At 44.2% G+C, this 9,554-nt stretch overlaps 1 pseudogene; it reads right to left on the reverse strand.

Annotated features, from left to right (window-relative positions):
• The window catches only part of LOC102472951 (unconventional prefoldin RPB5 interactor 1 pseudogene), a 12,485-nt pseudogene extending 11,448 nt beyond the window's left edge, over positions 1–1,037 (reverse strand).
• Positions 1,038–9,554: the final 8,517 nt, after the last annotated feature.

Consider the following 9,554-nt stretch of genomic DNA (forward strand, 5'->3'; position numbering starts at 1 on the left):
CCGGCATTTAGAGCCCACCTTCTGTGGCTCCTCGAGAAGCCACGCTGCCTGCTACCTGCGCGGGTGCAGGGGCGCACTGGCTGAGGCTGAGGCGTGAGGCTTGGGATCCTACCGGGCCTCCAGAGCCGGGATGCAGGGGACCTCTGTGAGTCCTAAACAAGTGTTCATGGAGGCGGCAGGGCCCACAGCTACCAACGCCCACGTGCTCGCCCTCAGCACCTTGGCTGGCACTGAGCAGGCCACGGGTGCCTTCGTCTCTGCCGCGGAGGCCGCCAGGCTCAGAGCAGCAGGCCGCCCCCCCTCTGCCCCTCTCCCCCCAGAGCAGGAGGTTCCTTTCCCATGCTCGGGCCCTGCCCCGCGTCCCATCTTATCACATCTTTAAAAAGATTTTTTAAGTGGAGTTTTTATTTTTAAATTAGAATGATTTTATTTAACTTTATTTATTAATTTAATTTGGTTAGGGAGGGATGAGGGCAGGGAAGTGGGGGTAAGAGGGGGAGAAAGCAAGCCTCCAGGTCCGGGACTCGAATCACGGTCACCCATGTGGGAGTCCACTACCCTTAATCACCATGCCACCTGCCAGCCCCAAACACAGTCATTTTAAGTCTTTTTTGCATACATGTACAGTTGTTTTACTCAGATTCTTCTTTGAAAATGGTTGCGGTTAGTTACAGGCAGGAATGTTTCACCACAGTATGAGGCTGTGATAGGCAGTTAGCTAGAAATGAGCGGGCAGCCCTGAGTAATAGCAGAGGACGCATATCACCGCAGTCACAATTTCTACAGGACCCTCTGCAAGAATGCCCTCCTTCCACCAGCTCCTAGCACTAAAAAGGTGAGGCAGATCCTATTTTTCTTCTGTAGTATCTGAAAAAAGCACAGGGGCAAGGTTGTTAATTTCCCTCTTATCATTCCTCAAAAATACACAAGAACTCGCCCTGACATTTTGGTCAACATCCTCATTCCCACTGGGGCAATAAGCTGATCAGACAGTGCATCCAAATGATGCTCTTACCTTCAAAGTCAACACTGAGCATGAGCAATTAGGTCATTAAATTCCTCACCTGAGAGAGAAATGCACAGCACAGGAAAAAGCCCGGGAATTCCAAATGAAGAAGCCAGCTATTATGACAGACCCTGACATATTCATTACCAACTCTTAGAACAAACGGAACAACTAACCCCATACCCAGTGCAGTTGTCCTTCTCTGGCAGCTGCCCCCGCTGACCCCTTTCTGGCATGGGGTATATTTCCTTTCTACTAAAAATCCTCACTTTCCTATTAAAACTTCCCCTTTCCTATTTCACAAGTGTTTGTGGTTTTAAATTTTGCATCTCAGGGCAGGTCTCTAACATTAGAGATCTGGACCTAAAGAACTGAGAATTTCACACAATGCAGCTCAACTCTCTCATCCTGTAACTAGGCCTTACGAATGGCCTGAGGACTCCTAGGACTCTAGGGAGAGAAGCTGACATTCATGAGACTGCCAGCCCGACATCCAGTAGAACAAGAATCAATGACATGGGACTGAGTGAACGGATACAGAATGATCACAGTTTTACTATTTTGGACCATTGCTGGTTCTTTAATAATTTTTTTTGAGGGGGTGAGGTTTTTGCTATAAGGTGTGTGCACTCGCCAGAAAGACAGAGAGAGACAGAGAATAAGAAATCACCCCCGGGGGGATGGCCACACCACAGTCCCTTCTCCTCCATTCTCTCGGGATCTTGGGCATGCACGCACACGCACACACACACCCAGCATGAGTTTAAGCCACCTGGTCTGGGAATCGAACCGCAGTCAACTACATGGGAGTCCAGTGATATAGCCATTACGCCAACTGCTGGTCCTAATAATTTTATTTTCTGAATATAAAAATAATATTCTTTCTTTTTTCTTTTTTTTTTTTTGAGAGTTTTTGCTATAGGGTGTGTGCGCTCGCCAAAGAGACAGAAACCGAGAAATGACCCCCCAGAGACGATGGCCACGCCGCAATCCCTTCTCCTCCATTCTCCTCTCAGGATCTTGGGCACGCACGCACACGTGCCTGGTGTGAGTTTAAGCCACCTGGTCTGGGACTCGAACCGCAGTCGACTACATGGGAGTCCAGCGACATAGCCATTACGCTAACTGCTGGTCCCAATATTCTTCTTTTCTCTTCTGCTATCTGTAACTCACAACAATTTAGTAGATCACATTTTCACAAACAGAAATGAAACATTTATCTCTTTTTCCTACCTGATTTCCCCAGAATTTAGAAACTCTTGCAGGGTTTTTATTTTCAAAGTACTATAGTTATTTACATATTGAGTAACAATCTGTCCTCTGACCCAGTCTCTGTGGCACAGGAGGTACGTTCCAGACTGCAGAACTGGAAGGCACATACTGACTTTGGTTTGAGGCCTGAAAATACACCAGGGAATGTGTGTGTGCATGCCCAGGTTGGGACTGGAGAGCTACACAACGGGGACTGCAGTGTACCTGAGTCCTGTGGAGGGTGCTTCTCTCGCTCTCTTGCTCTCTCCCTATCTCACTTTCTCTCTGGTATACATACATGAGCTCTATCATGAGTCATAAGAATAACAAATCTGTTTCTCCTTGTAACAGGACACAATTGGGAGCATTGTTTATATCACCAAGGCTTTTACTAGAATATCACATTTGAGAATGATGTGCATAAAGTCTGATTTGAAGAACTAAGGTTGACTTTCTGCAACAAATAGTTTGTCCTCTGGGACAACAAACTGGCGTAGTACATGACTTATAGGGATCCAAGCCTCTCCCAGACATATGAGATGGAAATAAAGCAAGCTGCCTGGTCACTATATTCATTTTTTTTTTTGTAGAGGTTTTTGCCTTAGGGTGTGTGTGTGTGCTTGCCAGAGAGAGACAGAGACAGTGAGAGGAAAAGTGAGAAATCACCCCAGGGTGGTGGTGGTGGTGGTGGTGGTGGCTATGCTGCAATCCCATCTCCTCCATTCTCCTCCTGGGATCTTGGGCACACACACACACATTTATGCCCAGCATGAATTTCAAGCCACTGGGCTGGGTCCAGGGCTCAAACTGCAGTCGGCCGTGTGAGAGTCTAGCAATGTAACCATATGTCACTTGCAGGCCCCGGTCACTGTATTCTTATTTCTAACAATTTTAAAGCCCTTTTGTGGGGCCAAATGGTGGCACAGTGATGGCACAACTGGCCCCACATGGGAAGATCCTAGGTTTGTGTCCTGGGAGCCAGCCAGCTTTGTGATTAGGAGGCTGGAACTTTCCGTCATGCCACCACCATACCTTTAGGAAGGCAGAGGAACTGAAGATGAAGACTGAGCTGATCACCAGGGTCCAGTGGTTTTATTTGTTTGTTTGTTTTTGAGAGAGATTTTTGCTATAGGACATGTACACTCACCAGAGAGGCAGAGAGAGATGATGAGACACAAAGTGAAAAATCACGCCTTGGTGGGGAGGCCACGCCACAATCTCTTCTCCATTCTCCTCGTGGAATTTTGGGCATGCATACACATGTGCCCAGCATGAGTTTCAAGCTGCAGGGTCCAAAACTCAAACCACAGTTGACCATGTGAGTCCAGAGCTGTTACCACTCCGCCACCTGCTGGTCCCCGGTGGCCAGTGATTTGATTAATAATGGCCATGTCATGAAGCTGCCACCATCCTCCTCCCCACCAAAGGTGTTCCACTGGGCTTCTAGTTTTGAGAAAGTTTTTATGAGATGTATGCATGTGCTCACTTCCCCATCAATGTTGCTATTCAGAGGAGAGTGTCTTTTGTTGAAATTCAAAATTTATAGGTGGAAAGAACCTATAGGACTTATAATAGATGAGGTCAGACATTGCTTATTCAGTATGTCAAGCCCAGAAAGATGAGTAACCAATATTGACTTTTTATCAAATGCAGCTGCTTTGATTCAGTAAATCTTAAGAGTTAAAAACAAGGAATTCCTGAAAAATTTTGGATGGTATCAGTGGCTCCAAAAAAGAAACAGATTGGCAGGCTGATAAGATCAAAGAGTTGTCAGGTTATAGAAACAAAAAAATTCCAAGTGATCCCTAAAATCTATTTGTGATCATTTTAAAACTGCAATTAAATTTGTCTCCTGGTATTGACCAAAAGGTACACAGTTTCAGTTACATGGGTGCAATAGATTTTCAACATCTACATAGCATGATTAGTATTATTCATTATAGTTATTAATAATGTATTATATACTATAAAATTACTAAAACAGTAGGTTTTAAATGCTCTCGCTACCAAAAAAATGTGAGTATGTGAGGTGAGGAATATGTTAATAGGTTGATATGATCATTCATTCCATAATGATTCATATCAAAACATCACTCTGTGCCCCAAAAATATATACAATTACTCTAGGCAATTAAAAATAAAGTTTAAATTAAAATTTTATCTTTTAGGAAAAACGAAAAAACAAAAACCACATTAATGGGAAGTTCCAAACGTGTTTAATCAGCTGCATGTCCTGTGACTCACTGTCATGCTCAAGCCATGTGGGCCTCACATCTTTGCATTGTGTGTTGTGCATCCCACCACAAGGGGGAGCAGTTTTTGATGTTGTTCTTCCCAAGTATCAGAAAGTGCTTTGGATGCAAGGGTAATTTGGAGGTCTTTTTTCAGGGAAAGGAGAGGAGCAAATATGCCATCAACAATGGTAAATGCCATTTTGGGTGTGTTACCTTGAGCAAGTCATTTCTCTTTGAGCCTCAACTTCCTCACCTGGAACAGGGAGAAGGTAAACTGCATTTTAGTTTTTCAGAGATATAAAAAATACACGCTGGACTCCCACGTAGTCTACCGCGGTTCGCATCCCGGACCTGGTGGCTTAAAACTCACACCAGGCGCGTGTGCGTGCGTGCCCGAGATCCCGAGAGGAGAATGGAGAAGGGATTGCGGCGTGGCCATCCCCCCGGGGGTTGATTTCTCGCTTTCTGTCTCTGTCTCTCTCTGTCTGTCTGGTGAGCACACACACCCTACAGCAAAAACCTCTCCAAAAAAACAAAGAAATACAACCCTTAGCAGAGTTTCTGTTCTATTATAATTGTCATCAAGTAGTGGGGATCAGCAGGCACCCCCCTCCCCCCATGTCTCAGGTCACATACCAAGTATTACTCTGTGTTCAGGGACTGGGGCCCATGTCACTGTGGTTATAGAACAATGGGGAGGATTGGTTGCCAGAGAGATGCAGTTTGCCTAAAGGCAAACAGCCGGGACTCCAGTTCAGGCCCCTAACCATAAGTGCAATGATGGCTGCTGTCCCAGGAGGAAGAGGAAGAGAATCCTTTCAACTGAGGAAACAGAAGAGCTGGCATTTGTGTGAAAACCTGAAAGGATGACCAGGAGAACAGGAGAAAGCAGCTGTAGCCTCCAAGACAAGCCTAGGAAGGTACTCTGGAACTAAGAAGTAGGAGCATGCTGAGAGATTGGAAGATGTACAGATAAGTTTTTTTTTTTCTTTTTTGAGAGATTTTCACTATAGGGCACGTGCGCTCGCCAGACAGACAGAGAGAGACATTAGAGACAGAAAGCGAGAAATCACCCCCTGGGGGGATGGTCACGCCGCAATCCCTTCTCCTCCATTCTCCTCTTGGGATCTTGGGCACGCACGCACACTCACCCGGCCTGAGTTTTAAGCCACCGGGTCCGGGACGCGAACCGCGGTCGACTACGTGGGAGTCCAGCGACATAGCCATTATGCTAACTGCTGGTTCCCCAGATAAGGTTTTTTTTATAATAATTATTTATTTCATTTTATTTATTCATTCATTTATTTTCATTTGACCAGAGAAAGACAAATACATGAAGAGAAGGAAAGTGAGAAAGCAAGCCACCAGGTCTGGGACTTGAACCACGGTAGGCCATGTGGAAGTGTCCAGCACCTTAACTACCACGCCACCTGCTGGCCCCAGATAAATTTCTAAAGACTTGTTTACAGTTGGGACCAGTGGATAGTGTAATGGTTACATAGCTAGACTCCCACGTAGGGGACTGTGGTTCAAGTCCTGGACCCAGTGGCTTAAAACTCACTCCAGGTGCATGTGTGTGCATGTGCCCAAAATCCCAAGAGGAGGAGGGACTGTGGTATGGCTTTCTGTCTCTCTGGCAAGCACACATGCCCTATAGCATAAATCTCTCTAAAAAAAAAATCAAGAAAAATGAATAAATAAAAAAGACATGCTTACAAGTTAAAAAGTATCCCAATTCTGTGTTTTATGATGCTGTGCTTCATTAGGCCCCACTGTATGGGGGACTTCAGACTGCCAGTCCATGACTCAAACCATGGAATCTGGCCATGTTGGATTCAGCACCTTAACCTGCTGGCCCCAAAGTTTAAATTAGATAATAATAATAATAATAATAATAATTATTATTATTTGCTGGTAAGCTGTCCTTGGGAGTAGTCCTATAAAAGGGGGAGGGGAGCAGTCTTTTAAGACACTGAGACTTTGGTAATTACTTTTATACCTTACAAAAGTAATGAGCCAGCAGGTGGCATGGTAGTCAAGGCAGCTGGATCCCACATGGTTGACCACAATTTGAGTCCCAGCCCTGGTTACTTGAAAAGCACAAGGGGTGTGTGTGCATGTGGACCCAAAATCTTGAAAGGAGAGAGGGATGTAGGAGAAAGGATTGTGGGTGACCATCTCTATGGGGGTGAGGGGTCTTTCTATCTCACTTTTCTTCTCTCTCTTCAGTGAGGTCATACACTTTTGGCAAAAATTAAAAACAAAAAACAAAAATGAATAACATGAACTCTTTTTTAAAAAGATTTATTTAAATTTTTAATTTATCATCATCATTATTATCATTTGCTACAGGGCATGTGCACTCACCAGAGAGAGAGAGAGAGAGAGGGAAAGTGAGAAAGCAAGAAGCCAGGTCTAGGACTGTCTGGCCATGGTTGGTTGGCCATGGAGGAGTCCAACGCCTTAACTACCACACCATCTGCTGGCCCCCAGCAGCATGAACTCTCAAAACCACATTGTGTAGGATTAGATGCTAGTTCTGCCCTTAGTGGTTCTATGGGCCAGGAAAGTTACTTAACCTTACTGTGTCTCAGTTACCATAGTTGGAAAATGGCAATAATGTTAGTACCTGCTTCATTAGGTTGATGTGGAAAGTAAATGAGTTAATATGTACAATACCCTGACAAGGACCCAGCACATGGTGTGTGAGTCAGGATGGGCTAGTTATGCTATGGTAACAATGCCAAATCCCAGGTATTTAAAACAAAGGCCTGCGTCTCAGTCACAGGCAGGAGGTGGGGAAGAGCCTTGATTACCGTAAGTCACTCTGGGATCCAAGCTGATGGATACTCAGCTATGACACATGCTTTTCTTACTGCCAAGGCAGAAAGAAGGGACCTGCCAAGTCAGGCACTGGCTCTTGAAATTTTTGGTATTTCACGGGGTCAGCAGGTGGCATGGACTCCCACCTGGCCAATCGCGGTTTGAGCCCCAGACCCGGCAGCTTGAAAATCACGTTGGGCACATGTGTGTGCATGCCCAGAATCCCTAGAGGAGAATGAAGAAGGGACTGTTGCATGGTTATTCTCCCGGGTGGTTGATTTCTCACTTTCCCTCTTTATCTTTCTCTGGTGAGCAAATGTACCCTTGGCAAAAACTTAAAAAAAATTTTTTTTTCCCTATTTCATTGCCCAAATAGTTACATGATCACATCTAACTCCAAAGGGGAAAAGACATGCGATTCTACCCTGTGTCTTGAAAGAAGAACCAATTTTGAGTCCTAGACCCTGAGGCTTGAAAAACATGCCAGGAATGTGTATGTGTGTATGCTCAAAATTCTGAAAAGAGGGAGAAATGGTGGAAAAAGGATTGCTGTGTAGCTATTCCACAGTATGTGTGTGTGGGGGGTGCTTTTTCACTTTCTTTCTATCTCTCTCTGGCAAGCTCATGTGCCTTCTGGCAAATTAAAAAAAAAGAAAAGAAAAAAGAAAAGAAAGAAAGAGGGAGAACTCCAGAAATATTTGGTGAATAACACTAATGACTACCGTGGTTGGCTATTATAATTTAATTTTTAAAGTAGGTAGTTACCGGACCACCAGGCAATCGTACAAGAAGGCATAACTAGATCCACATGGAAAAATTCTGAATCATCCTGGAATTTCCCTGGGCATGGGGAGGTGAGCCATGATCCCGGCCAGCTGAGACGGGTGGTGGGTCACAGCACGAGAGGCCTACTGGGAGTGTCTGTCTCTTTCTTTCTCTTTTTCAAGGAAGAATTAAATAAATCTTTTAAAATAAGTGAAGGGAGAGAATTCAATGAGGAATGACATTTGAGCTGAGGATTAAATGACAAAGGAGGAGAAATTGTAGGAGCAATGCGTTCAGAATCTCTAAGGCAAGAATGGGCTTGAAGCATCTGATAAATAAAAGGCTTAGAAGTTTGGAGAACGATGAATAAGAGTGAGAACTGAATAAGGGCCAGGTCACACAAGAACTTGTAATCTGTGTGGTAATCAGTCTTAATTTTATTCTAAGCCACTGGAGGGTTTTAGCCAGATAACATGATATAGACAGATAGATAGGTAGATAGATATAGATCCATATAGTCTTCAGAAAAATCATAACTCATTTTTGCATAGAAAAATACGCCATGACTTTTCTGACATGTATGTGTGTGTATATATATGTGTGTGTGTGTATAAGTGTATATATGCTAAAGGGTGTGTGCACACGAGAGAGAGAAAGCATCCCCCATTAGGGTCTGGTCATACCTCAATCCTCCTTTCTCCATTACTCCTTTCATCAGGATCCTGGGTATGTACTTATATTATCCCGTCCTGTTTTTCAAGCTGCTGGGACCAGAACCAGAACCACAGTTAGCCATGTGGGATCCAGCTCCCTCCACACAGTGCTTAACACACTGTGCTATGGGGCCACTCCATGGTGTGTGTATGTGTGTGTGTGTGTGTGTGTGTGTGTGTATATACATTTTTTTTTAAGCTTTTCCAAAAAATAATTATTGGGGCTAGCAGGTGGTGTGGTGGTTAAGGGTGCTGGACTCCCACATGACCAACTGTGGTTAGAGTCCTGGACCGTCCCTGGCGCCTTGCTTTCTCACTCTCCCTCTCTCTCTCTCTCTCTCACTCTGTCCCTCTCTGTTCAAATTTTTAAAAATAATAAAAATAAATAAAGTAATTCTTAAAAGATTTTATTTATTGTTATCATTTGTTTTTAAAAAATATGACCAGAGAGAGAGATAACTAATACACCAGTAGAATTTTCTGAATCAACAGTTTGGCTTTGCTTATATTAACTTCTTGGATATATATAGTTTAAATTATTTATTTATTTAACTTTGTTATTATTATTATTTTTTTATTTGACCAGAGAGAGAGAGAAAGGGAAAGTGAAAGGGAACCAGCAATTAGCATAATGGCTATGCCGCTGGATTCCCACGTAGTCGACTGCGGATCGCATCCCGGACCGGTGGCTTAGAACTCATGCCGGGCGCATGTGCGTGCTTGCCCAAGATCCCAAGAGGAGAATGGAGGAGAAGGGATTGC

Source organism: Tupaia chinensis, unplaced genomic scaffold (genome assembly GCF_000334495.1).
Source record: "Tupaia chinensis unplaced genomic scaffold, TupChi_1.0 Scaffold000231_1, whole genome shotgun sequence".
Lineage (NCBI taxonomy): Eukaryota > Metazoa > Chordata > Mammalia > Scandentia > Tupaiidae > Tupaia > Tupaia belangeri.